This window comes from Bos javanicus, chromosome 28, assembly GCF_032452875.1.
Source record: "Bos javanicus breed banteng chromosome 28, ARS-OSU_banteng_1.0, whole genome shotgun sequence".
NCBI classification, from domain to species: domain Eukaryota; kingdom Metazoa; phylum Chordata; class Mammalia; order Artiodactyla; family Bovidae; genus Bos; species Bos javanicus.
The window spans coordinates 8,576,669-8,596,556 of record NC_083895.1 but is presented as its reverse complement, the minus strand read 5'-3'; the positions used below and the strand labels follow the sequence as shown (position 1 = coordinate 8,596,556).

Here is a 19,888-nt window from a genome sequence, read left to right as displayed (position 1 = left end):
AAGAAAGCACTGCACGAGGCTCCCAGCACAAGGACTGGCCACTGTGGATGATTCCTTTGGCCCATGTTGGGTATGGAATGGTTGGTTTCGGAGAAGGTCATGGTGGAACCATTTGATCTGAAGAAGCCCCAGTTCCACGGTGACCACCTAAGGGATCCTGCTACTTGGTTAGTAAAAGAAGGAAGTCTCTAGACCAGGAAGTCTCTAGGCCTTACTTCTCAGGGGCCTGGACACTCAAAGAGAGCTCCCCAAAACATATTTTTAAAAAATTTGCCTCCAAATGAAGTTGTCTCTGGGATCAGGGAGTGGCATTCATTTCTTGGGCACATCTAATACATTTTGACTATTTTATCAATGGTGTTAACTGTACATTTTCTCCATGAGGGCCTTTTTAGTTGGTCATTTCACATGTGGAAGGTCCTGTCCCTACGTCATCTGAGAGGTGATCACAAGAAGGATGAGCAGATCCAAGAGCTCAGTGGCTTAAGAGAGAAGGAGATGAGGAAACCTGCAGACAAACGTTTTCCAACATCACCTTTCCAGAATCTAGGGGAAGGATCACTGGTATTTGGAAAACTGCTTGAGAAAAAGAAAGCCAACCTTGCTCAGGCAGAAGTGGATGGAGGGAAGGAGGTGGGGGGCAGAGGATGTGAACAGAGGACTAAGTGGCTGGCTCTGCAGACAGCTGCCCGCTGCCCTGCCCAGGAGCAGAAAGCATCATTCTGCTGGGCTGGATGAGCCAGGCCAAGGAGAGGGACGTGAGAGGACATGCTCCCATAGCCATCACAGCCCAAGCTCACAGCAGGGCCCAGTGTGGCCCAGATACCAGCAAGTGAGGAGGGGAGAAAAGATGGAACTAGAACAAGTCAAATACACTAAGGTGGAGAACAGCCACAGCCCAGGCCACCTATTAATAACATGAAAATGCCACAATCAAGGAGAAAAATGAAAACAAAAGTCAAAGGGGATTGGATGCAATTGTAAATTTAATTTGATTGTTCTTTCCATCAATCTAAAATGCAACTTGCCTTTGTTCATTACATCCATAGAAGAAACAGAAAGCTCATCACTGTTTGCTGAACTCTGTGCTGCTTCAGCAACAGGCAACCAGCAACAGGCAAATCAGTCAAATCACTAAATTTACCGAGAAACCATTTCAACTGCATTGACTCCATTTTGGCTTTCTATGAACGGAACTTTCATCTAATTGACATGATATTTCTGTTTGCCCTTTAATTTTCATACAATAGTTCAGTTGCACTTTCCATGCACTTTTCTCCAGCCCCTATTTGCAAAAGTCTTCCTTCTTCCCAGAGAAGAGCAAGGAAAGATAAGAAGGCCTTCTTCAATGAACAATCCAAGGAAATAGAAGAAAACAACAGAATGGGAAAGACTAGAGATCTAATCAAGAAAATTAGAGATACCAAAGGAATATTCCATGCAAGAATGGGCACAATAAAGAGCAGAAATGGTAAGGACCTAACAGAGGCAGAAGAGGTTAAGAAGAGATGGCAAGAATACACAGAACTATACAAAAAAGATCTTAATAACCCAGAGAACTATGATGGTGTGGTCACTCACCTAGAGCTAGCCAGACATTCTGGAGTTCAAAGTCAACTGGGCCTTAGGAAACATCACTACAGACAAAGCTAGTGGAGGTGATGGTAACTCCAGCTGAGCTATTTCAAATCCTAAAAGATGGTGCATTAAAGTGCTGTACTCAATATGCCAGCAAATTTGGAAAACTCAGCAGCAACCACAGGACTGGAAAAGTCAGTTTTCATTCCAGTTCCAAAGAAATGTTCAAATTACCGGACAATTGTGCTCATTTCACATGCTAGTAAGGTTATGCTCAAAATCCTTCAGCTAGCCTTCAGTAGAATATGAAAAGAGAACTCCCAGATGTACAAGCTGGGTTTAGAAAAGGCAGAGAAACCATAGATCAAATTGCCAACATCCAATGGATTACAGAGAAAGCAAGGGAATTCCAGGAAAACATATACTTCTGCTTCATTCATTATGCTAAAGCCTTTGACTGTGTGGATCATAATAAATTGTGGAAAATTTTTAAAGAAATGGGAATACCAGACTACCTTACCTGTCTCTTGAGAAACCTGTATGCAGGTCAAGAAGCAACAGTTAGAACCAGACATGGAACAACAGACTGGTTCCAAATTGGGAAAGGACTACGTCAAGGCTGTATCAGTTCAGTTCAGTTCAGTTCAGTCACTCAGTTGTGTCCGACTCTTTGTGACCCCGTGAATCGCAGCATGCCAGGCCTCCCTGTCCATCACCAACTCCTGGAGTTCACTCAAACTCATATCCATTGAGTTGGTGATGCCATCCAGCAATCTGATTCTCTATCGTCCCCTTCTCCTCCTGCCCCCAATCCCTCTCAGCATCAGTCTTTTCCAATGAGTCAGCTCTTCGAATCAGGTGGCCAAAGTATTGGAGTTTCAGCTTTAGCATCAGTCCTTCCAATGAACACCCAGGACTGATTTCCTTTAGGATGGACTGGTTGGATCTCCTTGCAGTCCAAGGGACTCTCAAGAGTCTTCTCCAACACCACAGTTCAAAAGCATCAATTCTTCAGTGCTCAGCTTTCTTCACAGTCCAACTCTCACATCCATACATGACTACTGGAAAAACCATAGCCTTGACTAGATGGACCTTTGTTGGCAAAGTAATGTCTCTGCTTTTGAATATGCTATCTAGGTTGGTCATAACTTTCCTTCCAAGGAGTAAGCATCTTTTAATTTCATGGCTGCAGTCACCATATGCAGTGATTTTGGAGCCCCCAAAAATAAAGTCTGACACTGTTTCCACTGTTTCCCCATCTATTTCCCATGAAGTGATGGGACCAGATGCCATGATCTTTGTTTTCTGAATGTTGAGCTTTAAGCCAACTTTTTCACTCTCCTCTTTCACTTTCATCAAGAGGCTTTTTAGTTTCTTTTCACTTTCTGCCATAAGGGTGGTGTCATCTGCATATCTGAGGTTATTGGGATTTCTCCCATATTGTCATCCTGTTTATTTAACTTATATGCAGAGTACATTATGCAAAATGCTGGACTGGATAAAGCACAAGTTGGAATCAAGATTGCTGGGAGAAATATCAAACACTTCAGATATGCAGATGATACCACCCTTATGGCAGAAAGTGAACAGGAATTAAAGAGCCTCTTGATGAGGGTGAAAGAAGAGAGTTAAAAAACTGGCTTAAAACTCAACATTCAAAAAACTAAGATCATGGCATCCAGTCCCATCACTTCATGAAAAATAAAAGGGGAAAAAGTGGAATCAGTGACAGATTTTATTTTCTTGGGCTCCAAAATCACTGCGGACGGTGACTGCAGCCATGAAATTAAGAGACCTTTGTTTCTTGAAAGGAAAGCTATGACAAAAAGCAAAGATATCACTTTGCTGACAAAGATCTATATAATCAAAACTATGGCTTTTCCAGTAGTCTTGTACCAATGTGAGTGTTGGACCATGAAGGAGGCTGAGCACCAAAGAATTGATGCTTTTGAACTGAGGTGCTGGAGAAGACTCTTGAGGGTCCCTTGCACTGCAAGGAGATAAACCAGTCAATTCTAAAGGAAATCAACTCTGAAGATTCATTGGAAGGATTGATGCTGAAGCTGAAGCACCAGTACTTTGGCCACCTGATGCAAAGAGTTGAGTCATTGAAAAATACTGATGCTGACAAAGACTGAAGGCAAAAGGAGAAGAGGGCGGCAGAGGATGAGATGGGTTAGATAGCATCACCAACTCAATGGACATGAATGTGAGCAAACTCCAGGAGATAGTGAAGGACAGGGAAGCCTGGTATGAGGCAGGCATGGGATTGTAAAGAGTTGGACATGACTGAGCGATTGAACAACCACTTCCTTTTATCAGGGATGGTGACCAGGGGCAGCTTCCTTCATGTTTGTGATCATGAAGGCTCACAAAAAAGTGATGTCAGTCCCTTGAGTATGATCAGTAGGAAAGACAAGTATTTTTTAATGTCATTAATATCAGTGGGCTTCCCAGGTGGCACAGTGGTAAAGAATATGCCTCCTACAACAGGAGATGCAAGAGTTGCTGGTTCGATCCCTGGGTCAGGAAGATCCCCTGGAATAGGAAATGGCAACCCATTCCAATATTCTTGCCTGGGAAATTCTATGGACAGAGGAGCCTGGCGAGATACAGTCGATAGGGTTGCAAAGAGTTGGATGTGACTGAGCACACACACCTTGGAATTAAACTTAGAGGTTAGCCTTCCAAAGGGAATGTAACACAAGGAGGATTTCCAAGTTTCCCCTATTATAAAAAATGAGTCATGTTGTGGCAGGGGGCCATACAAAGTCAACTCAGATATCTCCTCTCTGAGAATTGATGTTTGACTCATCCGAAGTTCAATGGCTGTTGAAGTGGCAGATGGGGAACAAGTATGGCTGGGTAATGAACATGAACAGTGCAGGCTGCCGATCGGAAGTAGGGAGGAGAGAATGCCCAGATGGTGCGTTGGTAAAGAATCTGCCTGCCAGTGTTGGAGGTGCAAGAGATGCCAGTTCGATCCCTGGGTTGGGAAGATTCCCTGGAGTAGGAAACAGCAACCCACTCCAGTATTCTTGCCAGGAAAATCCCAAGGACAGAGAAGACTTCTGGGCTACAGTCAATGGAGTTGCAAAGGTCAGACATGACTAAGCACACACTCAGAGTGGGACTACATCTCAGAGATGGAAAAGGCATGATTTCTAGGCCCAGCAGAGCTCTGTTGGCCCTTTGAGGATTCATGGTCAGGGGATTACAGATCAGGTGGGTAGATTTTGGTTCAAATGAGACTAAGATGATTGGCCCCTGAGTCAGTAAACCTGAGTTGTTTTCAGATCAAAGACTATGTACTAAGCCATGTCAGCTGGCTTGGGTATATGACCCACATACACCCTTGATAGGAAAGGAACCCAAGATAGATGATGAGCACAAATCCTTTTCTGCCAAAGACCTCTTCTTGGTACACCAAGAATAGAGGATAGTAGACACTCTCTTGACTGCTTCCACTTGGCTGACACAACAGTCTAACACCATTCATTCCTGGCAGGACAAAGGCCTGAAGCTGGCAACTTACTCCTTAGCATACCCAAGCCCTTCAGGTCCTACCAGCCTAAATCATGTTGGCCAAGATTTCAATGTGTTTGCTTCCAACCCTGCTTGTGTCCACTGTTCTTGGTTGTTTCAAGTGCATAATTCAATTAAATATTTCCTAAATCAATGAAGTGTGACTGAGAAAAGTATGACTGTGCTTTTCTATGAAATTTATGTTGAGAGCTTCAAGGAACACTTAATAAAAGAAATTCACTAAAATATCACTGCTGAATTAGGTGTAGATGAAACAACATTCAGAAAACTAAGATCATGGCCTCTGGTCCCATCACTTCATGGCAAATAGATGGGGAAACAGTGGCTGACTTTATTTTTGGGGCTCCAAAATCACTGCAGATGGTGACTGCAGCCATGAAATTAAAAGACGCTTACTCCTTGGGAGGAAAGTTATGACCAACCTAGACAGCATATTAAAAAGCAGAGACATTACTTTGTCAACAAAGGTCTGTCTAGTCAAAGCTATGGTTTTTCCAGCAGTCACATATGGATGTGAGAGTTGGACTATAAAGAAAGCTGAGTGCCGAAGAATTGATGCTTTTGAACTGTGGTGTTGGAGAAGACTCTTGAGAGTCCCTTGGACTGCAAGGAGATCCAACCAGTCCATCCTAAAGGAAATCAGTCCTGGGTGTTCATTGGAAGGACTGATGCTGAAGCTGAAACTCCAATACTTTGGCCACCTGATGCGAAGAGCTGACTCATTTGAAAAGACCCTGATGTTGGGAAAGATGGAAGGCTGGAGGAGAAGGGGATGACAGAGGATGAGATGGTTGGATGGCATCACTGACTCAACGGACATGAGTTTGAGTAAACTCTGGGAGTTGGTGATGGACAAGGAGGCCTGGTGTGCTGCAGTCCATGGGGTCGCAAAGAGTCAGACACGTCTGAGCGGCTGAACTGAGCTGAAACACTGTGAAAGACAGGGAAAGCTATAAAAATCTGTAAGTTCTACACTTACGTAATTTTAAAAATACCTATGTTCTTGGTGCTCTTTAAAGAACTCTCACCGGGATAGGTTGGTTTGGTGGGATAAGGATGGCTTATCATTTAAGTCAAATCAATAAGCACCTGTTTATCACTTGTTATAGTCACAATTCTAGACAAGGCACTGTAGCTGATACAAAACAAGTAAATAGTCCCTCTTTTTGAAAGATTATGGTAAAATTGGGGAGATAAGACTGATTCCTCAAAAGGAAGTAATGCAAGTTTAAATAAAATTACCTATTAAGTAGCGTGGAATATAATAGTGCTATAGAATTCCTATCTAGTGGCAAGAGTTGGACTGATTGGAGAAGGTCTCCTAAAAGATAAGGTTTTGAGTTGGACCTCGAAGGATAGTTGGCATTCCAGGTGGTTCAGTGATCATGAATCTGCCTACCAAGCAGGAGATGTAGGTTTGATCCCTGGACCGGGAAGATCCCCTGGATAAGGATTTCCCAATTCTAAGGAATCCAAAAAAAGGATTTTCTTTCCTGGGAAATCCCATGCACAGAAAATCCTGGAAGGCTATAGTTCAGGGGGTCACAAAGAGTTGGACATGACTTAGCAACTAAATAACAACAACAACAAAATTGAAGGATAGTTAGGATTCATACAGTTTGGGTTAGGGAGGAGGTAACGTCCTTAGAGAGAGAAGAGAAGAAATTGTATCCGTGACACAATAATAAATGGTTATAAAAATGGCAGTAATTTTTCAAATTAAATATAGAGTAGCCACATTTAAAAAATTAACAGAAGTGGGAGGAGCCAAGATGGTGGAGGAGTAGGACGGGGAGAACACTTTCTCCCCCACAAATTCATCAAAAGAGCATTTAAAAGCCGAGTAAATTCCACAAAACAACTTGTGAATGCCTGCAGAGGACATCAGGCACCCAGAAAAGCAGCCCAACTCTTCGAAAGGAGGTAGGAAAAAATATAAAAGACAAAAAAAGAGACAAAAGAGGGAGGGACAGAGTTCCGTCCCTGGAAGGGAGTCTTAAAAAGAGAGAAGTTTCCAAACATCAGGAAACCTTCTCACTGCCGAATCTGTGCCAAGCTTTGGAAGCACAGAGGGCAACATAACAGGGAGAAAAAATAAATAAACAATTAAAACCCGCATATTGTGAGCCCTATGGTAACTCACCCAGTGGAGAAGCAGCGCAAACGCCTGCACACGCCATTAGCAAGCGGGGGCTGGGCAGGGAGGCGTGGCGCAGGCTGCATTGCTTAGAGTAAGGACCTGGCCTGAATACCCTAAGTGCTATCTGAGCGAAATAATCTGGGCTAGCAAACCAGACTGTGGGATATCTATCACGCGAAAAGCCAACCCTAACCTAAGACACCGCCAGGCCCGTGCACAGAACAAAGGACTGAACAGAGATAGCCGGCTACAGACCATCCCCCTCCGGTGACAGGCAGCCAGAGCCGGAAGGGGGCAATCGCAGCCCCAGAGAGACATTATCTATAAAACTGTAAGCAGGCTTCTTTGCTAACTAAAACTTCTTGGGGGTCTGGACGGTCAACATCTCCCTGAGAAGGTGCACCGGTTGTACACCTAGATAACTGAGTGGCGGGGAAGCGATAAGTCGCAGCAATCGCGCTCGCTAAACACCTCATCACCGGAGCTGCTCGGACCTGGGAAGGGCACAAAACGCAGGCCCAACCAAGTCTGCGCCTCTGAGGACTACCCGAGTGTCCGAATCTGAGCAGCTTGGACCTAGGAGGTGCAGGCAGCCCAGGGCCGGCTACGGATGGTTCCCAGCGGAACAACCTAGAGCCTGAGCAGTGTGGGCAGGGAGGCTACACGCGCCGTGAGTGGGGGCAGACCCAGTGTGGCTGAGGCACTGCGAGCACACACCAGTGTTACTTGTTTGCAGTGTCCCTCCCTCCCCACAGTGCGACTGAACAAGTGAGCCTAAAAAAAAAAAAAAAGTGTCCTCCACCATCCCCTTTGTGTCAGGGCAGAAACCAGACACTGAAGAGTCCAGCAAACAGAAAAAGTTATAACAGAGGGAAACGCCTTGAAAGCTACAGGCAATAGATTAAAACCCTGTGGTTACTACCGACTACATAGGAAGGGGCCTATAGATCTTGAGAAATAAAAGCTGGACCAAGGAACTAGCCAAAAATGAGCTGAACCCACAATACTCACAACAAAACCAGAGAAAGCCCTCAATATATTTTTACTATTTTTACGATCATTCTTTCTTTTTTTTTAAATTAAAAAAAAAATTTAAGTCCTCTATTATTCCTTTAATTTTCACTTTTATAACCTATTACTTTGCAAAAAAAAAGACCCTATTTTTTTAGCAAACTTCATATATATATTTTTTATAATTTTTTGACCTCGTTTTTTTTTTTTTTTCCTTCTTCTTTTCTTTAACATTGTATTTTTGAAATTCCAAGCTCTACTCTAGATTTTTAATTTTAGCTTTTTGGTATTTGTTATCAATTTTGTACCTATAGTTTTTTTTATAATTTCTGTGACTTTTTTTTTCTCTGTTTCTTTCTCTTCTTCTTTTATATAACATTGTATATCTGAAATTCCAAACTCTAATCTAGATTTTTAATTTATGCTTTTTGGCATTTGATATCAATTTTGTACCTGTATTTTCTTTATAATTTTTGTGACATTGTTTGTTTTTGTTTGTTTGTTTTTTCTCTCTTTCTTTTTCTTCTTCTTTTTTTTTAACATTGTATTTTTGAAATTCCAAACTCTACTCTAGATTTTTAACTTTTGCTTTTTGGTATTAGTTATCAATTTTGTACTTATTTTTTCTTTATAATTTTCACGACCTTGTTTGTTTCTGTTTGTTCATTTTTTCTCTCTTTCTTTTCCTTCTTCTTTTCTTTAACATCATATTTTTAAAATTCCAAACTCTACTCTAGATTTTTAATTTTTGCTTTTATGTATTTGTTACCAATTTTGTACCTTTAAGAACCCAATCTTCAGTACCCATTTTTCACTAGGGAACGAGATTACTGGCTTGACTGCTCTCCCTCCCTTTGGACTCTCCTTTTTCTCCACCAGGTCGCCTGTGTCTCCTCCCTAACCCCTCTCTACTCTACCCAACTCTGTGAATTTCTGTGTGTTCCAGACGGTGGAGAACACTTAGGGAACTGATTACTGGCTGGATCTGTCTCCCTCCTTTTCATTTCCCCCTTTTATCCTTCTGGCCACCTCTGTCTCCTTCCTCCGTCTTCTCTTCTCTGTATAACTCCGTGAACATCTCTGAGTGGTCCAGTTGTGGAGTGCACATAAGGAAGTGATTACTGGCTACCCCACTGTCTCCACAATTGATTCCACCTCATCTCATTCGGGTCACCTCTAACTCCCTCCTCCCTCTTCTCTTCTCCATGTAACGCTGTGAACCTCTCTGGGTGACCCTCACGGTAGAGAAACTTTTCATCTTTAACGTAGATGTTTTATCATTGGTGCTGTATAGAAGGAGAAGTTTTGAAACTACTGTAAAAATAAGACCAATAACTGGAAGCAGGAGGCTTAAATCCAAACCCTGACTCCAGGGAACTCCTGACTCCAAGGAACATTAATTGACAGGAGCTCATCAAACGCCTCCATACCAACACTGAAACCAAGCACCACACAAGGGCCAACAAGTTCCAGGGCAAGACATATCAAGCAAATTCTCCAGCAACAAAGGAACACAGCCCTGAGCTTCAAGATACAGGCTGCCCCAAGTCACCCCAAAACCATAGACATCTCATAACTCATTACTGGACATTTCATTGCACTCCAGAGAGAAGAAATCCAGCTCCACCCACCAGAACACCGACACAAGCTTCTCTAACCAAGAAACCTTGACAAGCCACCTGTACAAACCCACACACAGCAAGGAAATGCCACAATAAAGAGAACTCCACAAACTGCCAGAATACAGAAAGGACACCCCAAAATCAGCAATTTAAACAAGATGAAGAGACAGAGGAATACCCAGCAGATAAAAGAACAGGATAAATGCCCACCAAACCAAACAAAAGAGGAAGAGATAGGGAATCTACCTGATAAAGAATTCCAAATAATGATAGTGAAATTGATCCAAAATCTTGAAATCAAAATGGAATCACAGATAAATAGCCTGGAGACAAGGATTGAGAAGATGCAAGAAAGGTTTAACAAGGACCTAGAAGAAATAAAAAAGAGTCAATATATAATGAATAATGCAATAAATGAAATTAAAAACACTCTGGAGGCAACAAATAGCAGAATAACAGAGGCAGAAGATAGGATTAGTGAATTAGAAGATAAAATGGCAGAAATAAATGAATCAGAGAGGATAAAAGAAAAACGAATTAAAAGAAATGAGGACAATCTCAGAGACCTCCAGGACAATATTAAACGCTACAACATTCGAATCATAGGTGTCCCAGAAGAAGAAGACAAAAAGAAAGACCATGAGAAAATACTTGAGGAGATAATAGTTGAAAACTTCCCTAAAATGGGGAAGGAAATAATCACCCAAGTCCAAGAAACCCAGAGAGTCCCAAACAGGATAAACCCAAGGCGAAACACCCCAAGACACATATTAATCAAATTAACAAAGATCAAACACAAAGAACAAATATTAAAAGCAGCAAGGGAAAAACAACAAATAACACACAAGGGAATTCCCATAAGGATAACAGCTGATTTTTCAATAGAAACTCTTCAAGCCAGGAGGGAATGGCAAGACATACTTAAAATGAAGAAAGAAAATAACCTACAGCCCAGATTATTGTACCCAGCAAGGATCTCATTCAAGTATGAAGGAGAAATCAAAAGCTTTTCAGACAAGCAAAAGCTGAGAGAATTCAGCACCACCAAACCAGCTCTCCAACAAATACTAAAGGATATTCTCTAGACAGGAAACACAAAAACGGTGTATAAATTCGAACCCAAAACAATAAAGTAAATGGCAACAGGATCATACTTATCAGTAATTACCTTAAACGTAAATGGGTTGAATGCCCCAACCAAAAGACAAAGACTGGCTGAATGGATACAAAAACAAGACCCCTACATATGTTGTCTACAAGAGACCCACCTCAAAACAGGGGACACATACAGACTGAAAGTGAAGGGCTGGAAAAAGATTTTCCATGCAAATAGGGACCAAAAGAAAGCAGGAGTAGCAATACTCATATCAGATAAAATAGACTTTAAAACAAAGGCTGTGAAAAAAGACAAAGAGGGTCACTACATAATGATCAAAGGATCAATCCAAGAAGAAGATATAACAATTATAAATATATATGCACCCAACACGGGAGCACCACAGTATGTAAGACAAATGCTAACAAGTATGAAAGGAGAAATTAACAATAACACAATAATAGCGGGAGACTTTAATACCCCACTCACACCTATGGATAGATCAACTAAACAGAAAATTAACAAGGAAACACAAACTTTAAACGATACAATAGACCAGTTAGACCTAATTGATATCTATAGGACATTTCATCCCAAAACAATGAATTTCACCTTTTTCTCAGGCACACATGGAACCTTCTCCAGGATAGATCACATCCTGGGCCATAAATCTAGCCTTGGTAAACTCAAAAAAATAGAAATCATTCCAAGCATCTTTTCTGACCACAATGCAGTAAGATTAGATCTCAATTACAGGAGAAAAACTATTAAAAATACCAACATATGGAGCCTGAACAACACGCTGCTGAATAACCAACAAATCACAGAAGAAATCAAAAAAGAAATCAAAATTTGCATAGAAATGAATGAAAATGAAAACACAACAACCCAAAACCTGTGGGACACTGTAAAAGCAGTCCTAAGGGGAAAGTTCATAGCAATACAGGCATACCTCAAGAAACAAGAAAAAAGTCAAATAAATAACCTAACTCTACACCTAAAGCAACTAGAAAAGGAAGAAATGAAGAACCCCAGGGTTAGTAGAAGGAAAGAAATCTTAAAAATTAGGGCAGAAATAAATGCAAAAGAAACAAAGAGACCATAGCAAAAATCAACAAAGCCAAAAGCTGGTTCTTTGAAAGGATAAATAAAATTGACAAACCATTAGCCAGACTCATCAAGAAACAAAGGGAGAAAAATCAAATCAATAAAATTAGAAATGAAAATGGAGAGATCACAACAGACAACACAGAAATACAAAGGATCATAAGAGACTACTATCAACAATTATATGTCAATAAAATGGACAACGTGGAAGAAATGGACAAATTCTTAGAAAAGTACAACTTTCCAAAACTCGACCAGGAAGAAATAGAAAATCTTTTTTTTTTTTTTTATTCTTCCAATTTTATTTTATTTTTAAACTTTACATAATTGTATTAGTTTTGCCAAACATCAAAATGAATCCTCCACAGGTATACATGTGTTCCCCATCCCGAACCCTCCTCCCTCCTCCCTCCCCATACCATCCCTCTGGGCCGTCCCAGTGCACCAGCCCCAAGCATCCAGCATCATGCATCGAACCTGGACTGGCAACTCGTTTCCTACATGATATTTTACATGTTTCATTGCCATTCTCCCACATCTTCCCACCCTCTCCCTCTCCCACAGAGTCCATAAGACTGTTCTATACATCAGTGTCTCTTTTGCTGTCTCGTACACCGGGTTATTGTTACCATCTTTCTAAATTCCATATATATGCGTTAGTATACTGTATTTAAGTTTTTCCTTCTGGCTTACTTCACTCTGTATAATAGGCTCCAGTTTCATCCACCTCATTAGAACTGATTCAAATGTATTCTTTTTAATGGCTGAGTAATACTCCATTGTGTATATGTACCACAGCTTTCTTATCCATTCATCTGCTGATGGACATCTAGGTTGCTTCCACGTCTTGGCTATTATAAACAGTGCTGCGATGAACATTGGGGTACACGTGTCTCTTTCCCTTCTGGTTTCCTCAGTGTGTATGCCCAGCAGTGGGGTTGCTGGATCATAAGGCAGTTCTATTTCCAGTTTTTTAAGGAATCTCCACACTGTTCTCCATAGTGGCTGTACTAGTTTGCATTCCCACCAACAGAGTAAGAGGGTTCCCTTTTCTCCACACCCTCTCCAGCATTTATTATTTGTAGACTTTTGGATCGCAGCCATTCTGACTGGTGTGAAATGGTACCTCATAGTGGTTTTGATTTGCATTTCTCTGATAATGAGTGATGTTGAGCATCTTTTCATGTGTTTGTTAGCCATCTGTATGTCTTCTTTGGAGAAATGTCTATTTAGTTCTTTGGCCCATTTTTTGATTGGGTCGTTTATTTTTCTGGAGTTGAGCTGTAGGAGTTGCTTGTATATTTTTGAGATTAGTTGTTTGTCGGTTGCTTCATTTGCTATTATTTTCTCCCATTCTGAAGGCTGTCTTTTCACCTTGCTAATAGTTCCCTTTGATGTGCAGAAGCTTTTAAGGTTAATTAGGTCCCATTTGTTTATTTTTGCTTTTATTTCCAATATTCTGGGAGGTGGGTCATAGAGGATCCTGCTGTGATGTATGTCGGAGAGTGTTTTGCCTATGTTCTCCTCTAGGAGTTTTATAGTTTCTGGTCTTACGTTTAGATCTTTAATCCATTTTGAGTTTATTTTTGTGTATGGTGTTAGAAAGTGGTCCAGTTTCATTCTTTTACAAGTGGTTGACCAGATTTCCCAGCACCACTTGTTAAAGAGATTGTCTTTAATCCATTGTATATTCTTGCCTCCTTTGTCGAAGATAAGGTGTCCATATGTGCGTGGATTTATCTCTGGGCTTTCTATTTTATTCCATTGATCAATATTTCTGTCTTTGTGCCAGTACCATACTGTCTTGATAACTGTGGCTTTGTAGTAGAGCCTGAAGTCAGGTAAGTTGATTCCTCCAGTTCCATTCTTCTTTCTCAGGATCGCTTTGGCTACTCGAGGTTTTTTGTATTTCCATACAAATTGTGAAATTATTTGTTCTAGCTCTGTGAAGAATACTGTTGGTAGCTTGATAGGGATTGCGAGAAATAGAAAATCTTAACAGACCCATCACAAGCACGGAAATTGAAACCATAATCAAAAATCTTCCAGCAAACAAAAGCCCAGGTCCAGACGGCTTCACAGCTGAATTCTACCAAAAATTTAGAGAAGAGCTAACACCTATCCTGCTCAAACTCTTCCAGAAAATTGCAGAGGAAGGTAAACTTCCAAACTCATTCTATGAGGCCACCATCATCCTAATACTAAAACCTGACAAAGATCCAACAAAAAAAGAAAACTACAGGCCAATATCACTGATGAACATAGATGCAAAAATCCTTAACAAAATTCTAGCAATCAGAATGCAACAACACATTAAAAAGATCATACATCATGACCAAGTGGGCTTTATCCCAGGGATGCAAGGATTCTTCAATATCCACAAATCAATCAATGTAATACACCACATTAACAAATTGAAAAATAAAAACCATATGATTATCTCAATAGATGCAGAGAAAGCCTTTGACAAAATTCAACATCGATTTATGATAAAAACTCTCCAGAAAGCAGGAATAGAAGGAACATACCTCAACATAATAAAAGCTATATATGACAAACCCACAGCAAATATTATCCTCAATGGTGAAAAATTGAAGGCATTCCCTCTAAAGTCAGGAACAAGACAAGGGTGCCCACTTTCACCATTACTGTTCAACATAGTTTTGGAAGTTTTGGCCACAGCAATCAGAGCAGAAAAAGAAATAAAAGGAATCCAAATTGGAAAAGAAGAAGTAAAACTCACTATTTCAGATGACATGATCCTCTACATAGAAAACCCTAAAGACTCCACCAGAAAATTGCTAGAATTAATCAATGATTATAGTAGAGTTGCAGGATATAAAATCAACACACAGAAATCCCTTGCATTCCTATACACTAATAATGAGAAAACAGAAAGAGAAATTAAGGAAACAATTCCATTCACCATTGCAACGGAAAGAATAAAATACTTAGGAATATATCTACCTAGAGAAACTAAAGACCTATACATAGAAAACTATAAAACACTGGTGAAAGAAATCAAAGAGGACACTAATAGATGGAGAAATATGCCATGTTCATGGATTGGAAGAATCAATATAGTGAAAATGAGTATACTACCCAAAGCAATTTATAGATTCAATGCAATCCCTATCAAGCTACCAATAGTATTCTTCACAGACCTAGAACAAATAATTTCACAATTTGTATGGAAATACAAAAAACCTCGAATACCCAAAGCTATCTTGAGAAAGAAGAATGGAACTGGAGGAATCAACCTACCTGACTTCAGGCTCTACTACAAAACCACAGTTATCAAGACAGTATGGTACTGGCACAAAGACAGAAATATAGATCAATGGAACAAAATAGAAAGCCCAGAGATAAATCCACGCACATATGGACACCTTATCTTTGACAAAGGAGGCAAGAATATACAGTGGATTAAAGACAATCTCTTTAACAAGTGGTGCTGGGAAATCTGGTCAACCACTTGTAAAAGAATGAAACTAGAACACTTTCTAACACCATACACAAAAATAAACTCAAAATGGATTAAAGATCTCAACGTAAGACCAGAAACTATAAAACTCCTGGAGGAGAACATAGGCAAAACACTCTCTGACATACATCACAGCAGGATCCTCTATGACCCACCTCCCAGAATATTGGAAATAAAAGCAAAAATAAACAAATGGGACCTAATTAACCTTAAAAGCTTCTGCACATCAAAGGAAACTATTAGTAAGGTGAAAAGGCAGCCTTCAGAATGGGAGAAAATAATAGCAAATGAAGCAACTGACAAACAACTAATCTCAAAAATATACAAGCAACTCCTACAGCTCAACTCCAGAAAAATAAATGACCCAATCAAAAAATGGGCCAAAGAACTAAATAGACATTTCTCCAAAGAAGACATACAGATGGCTAACAAACACATGAAAAGATGCTCAACATCACTCATTATCAGAGAAATGCAAATCAAAACCACTATGAGGTACCATTTCACACCAGTCAGAATGGCTGTGATCCAAAAGTCTACAAGCAATAAATGCTGGAGAGGGTGTGGAGAAAAGGGAACCCTCTTACTCTGTTGGTGGGAATGCAAACTAGTACAGCCACTATGGAGAACAGTGTGGAGATTCCTTAAAAACTGGAAATAGAACTGCCTTATGATCCAGCAATCCCACTGCTGGGCATACACACTGAGGAAACCAGAAGGGAAATAGACATGTGTACCCCAGTGTTCATCTCAGCACTGTTTATAATAGCCAGGACATGGAAGCAACCTAGATGTCCATCAGCAGATGAATGGATAAGAAAGCTGTGGTACATATACACAATGGAGTATTACTCAGCCATTAAAAAGAATACATTTGAATCAGTTCTAATGAGGTGGATGAAACTGGAGCCTATTATACAGAGTGAAGTAAGCCAGAAAGAAAAACACCAATACAGTATACTAACACGTATATATGGAATTTAGAAAGATGGTAACAATAACCCTGTGTACGAGACAGCAAAAGAGACACTGATGTATAGAACAGTCTTATGGATTCTGTTGCAGAGGGAGAGGGTGGGAAGATTTGGGAGAATGGCATTGAAACATGTATAATATCATGCATGAAATGAGTTGCCAGTCCAGGTTCAATGCACGATACTGGATGCTTGGGGCTAGTGCACTGGGACGACCCAGAGGGATGGTATGGGGAGGGAGGAGGGAGGAGGGTTCAGGATGGGGAACACATGTATACCTGTGGCAGATTCATTTTGATATTTGGCAAAACTAATACAATTTGTAAAGTTTAAAAATAAAATTTTTTAAAAAAAGAAAAAAAACGATTAAAAAAATTAACAGAAGAGTTAGAATATAAAGTTGATTAATCTCGAGGAGTGGGAGAGAGTGAGAGAGAAAAACAAAGAAAAAAAAAAGATAAAATGAGAAGGTCAAGCTAGAAGGTCTAATATTGAACTGAAAAGAACATTAGAAAGAGAAAATGGACAAAATGAAATGGAGGAAATTACAAAATAAATAATTCAAGAAAGTTTTTTGGAACTATAGGATGTGAGTCTTCATAATGAAAAGGCTGATCAAGTACCAAGCAAAATGAATGAAAAACCATGACAAGGCATATACTTGTGGCAAAAAAGGGATAAAGATAAGACTTAAGGCTCCCTAGAGAAATAAAACTGGCCAAAGGATGAGCTCAATTGCTCAGTCTGACTCTCAGTCAGTCTGACTCAGTGTCTGACTCTTTGAGACCCCATGGACTGTAACCCACCAGGCTCCTCTGTCCATGGAATTTTCTAGGCAAGAATACTGGAGTGGGTTGCCATTTTCTTCTCCAGGGGATCTTCCAGACCCAGGGATAGAACCAAAGTCTCTTGTGCCTCCCGCACTGGGAGGTAGATTCTCTACCACTGTGCCTCCTGGGAAGCCCATATACCTGAAACTAATACAGCATTCCAGAATACTGGAGTGAGTAGCTGTTCCCTTCTCCAGGAGATCTTCCCAACCCAGGGATTGAACCCAGGTCTCCCACATTGAAGATGAATTCTTTACCAGCTGAGCCACAAGGGAAGCCCAAGAATACTGGAGTGGGTAGCCTATCCCTTATCTAGGGGAACTTCCCAGCCCAGGAATTGAACTGGGGTCTCCTGCATTAAAGGAGGATTCTTTACCAACTGAGATATCAGGGAAGCCCTGGGGCTAAAGGATAGGAAATCATAATAGCATCAGACAGCCAGGCAATAATGGCCTTAACAATTTTTCAAGAAAAATATTTTTCAAGTCAGAATTCTAAAATCAGCCAACCATCCATCCATCAAATGTGAGAATGAAATAGACATATCCTCAGTTAGGCAGTGCTCAAAACACGGTCTTGCAAGCTACAGAAGGATGGGTTACATTAAAACCAGGGTGTAAACCAAGCAAGAGGAAGACAGGGAAGCAGGGAACAGGCTTCAACACAGGCAGGACTGAACACTGGTCCTGGGATGGCAGACCAGGGAGTCACAGAGGCCCTGGGAGGGGAGGCTCCTCATTAAATCAGCACAGGGAACATGCTGACAGATTTTCGAGGTGGTGGAACATTTTCAAAAAAATAGCAAGCATTAATGGAAATCAAGGTAAAGGCAATAAAAACAGGCAAATACTGCTGGCAGGAGAAACCAGAGTTCCTGGTAAAAGGAGACAGTCAATGAGTTAAATTTGCCCATTTATAATTAGCCAAAAACTGGGATAGCATTATGAGAGAACAGACTCAGGTGAAGAGGGGATGGGGTCTAACAGAAATCAATGCATCTAACTGTCATAAATATCCATAAGAACTGGGAGTGACTGAGAGTGAGCAGGTGTGGAGCAGGAGTTGCTATTTTTATGATAATTCTTTTACAGTTATTTTGCTTTTCCAAGATATGTACATGTATCAGTATTAAGTTGCTAAAAACTAAAAACTGTTTGAAAACACATGAGAGGTTGCTGTGGCTGAAGCTGCCATGATGAGTGTCCTGAGACAGCTCTGAGGGGTGCAGTTTGAAAACCATAGATAGAGAGAAAACCTACTCTGTTCTTTGACTGAACTCAGAAAATTAAGAGCTCCCAAAGAGTGCTGAACGAGGATGGGTACTCCTCTACCATCAGGGACGAGATCCTCATGGATGACGTAAAGCCTGGTTGAAGGCAGGGCACGTGTATCACCTTCGAGAAGGAAGAGGACCAGAATCCCAACATCATCTCAGCTGACATCATCTTATCATAAAGGAGAAAATGCACCCTTGCTTCCACAGGGAGAACGACAACCTCTTCTTTGTGATCTCCATCTCCTTGAGTAAGGCTCTGACCCACTACTCTGTGGAGGTGAAGACCCTAGATGACTGTCTGCTCAACATCCCCGCCAGTAACACTGTCCACCCCAAGGGCTACAAGAAGGTGCCAGGTAAGGGGATGTTGCCAGAGAACCCCATGAAGAAGGGGGATGTCTTCATTTTCTGCGCCAGCCAGTTCCCTACCTGTCTCACACCCCAGCAGAAAGAGATGCTGTGCCAGGCACTGCTGACCTGACTCTGGTGGACTGGGCCTGGAGCAGGGGAGGTGAAGGCTAGCTGGGCCTGACCAGCTCAGCCTCAGGTGTGCAGTGGAGCCAGCCCACGGCACAGACATGACATGAGGGTGGGATGGTATCCTCATGGAACTTTTAAACTGACACAATGAAGTTTTTGTTGTTGTTCAGTCGCTAAGTCATGTTTGACTCTGCGACCCCATGGAGTGCAGCACGCCAGGCCTCTCTGTCCCTTTATATTTAAGGAAATAAAGTGTTTCTTTTTTCCTTTTAAAAAAAAAGATGCTATAACTCAGACAGATTAAGTGATGCTCCCAAGTTCAAGTTCGACTGAACTGCAGCCTGGGCTCACTCCTCAGTGAACACTCCCAATGGCCCCCTTTCTCTTCTGGATCCTTTCCATCACCATTAAACATGTCTAAGCCTCACCATCTGATGCTGGGAGGGATTGGGGGCAGGAGGAGAAGGGGACAACGGAGGATGAGATGGCTGGATGGCATCACCGACTCGATGGTCATGAGTTTGAGTGAACTCCGGGAGTTGGTGATGGACAGGGAGGCCTGGCATGCTGTGATTCATGGGGTCCCAAAGAGTTGGACACAACTGAGCGACTGGACTGAACTGAACTGAACTGAAGCCTCACCAAGCTTAATATTAACAAAATGCTCCCCCACCTAAAGCAAGAGCAAGCATCTCATCAACCCCTTTCCCTCTCTCCAGCCCTCTTTCAGAGCCAAGCTTTTAG

At 41.3% G+C, this 19,888-nt stretch overlaps 1 protein-coding gene and 1 pseudogene across 1 annotated transcript in view; one reads left to right on the top strand and one right to left on the bottom strand.

The window, feature by feature from the left end:
* The window catches only part of SLC35F3 (solute carrier family 35 member F3), a 152,050-nt gene that overhangs the window by 19,232 nt on the left and 112,930 nt on the right, over positions 1-19,888 (bottom strand). The gene's annotated exons all lie outside the window — the stretch shown is intronic.
* LOC133240228 (dnaJ homolog subfamily B member 13-like) lies at positions 73-19,145 on the top strand (annotated as a pseudogene).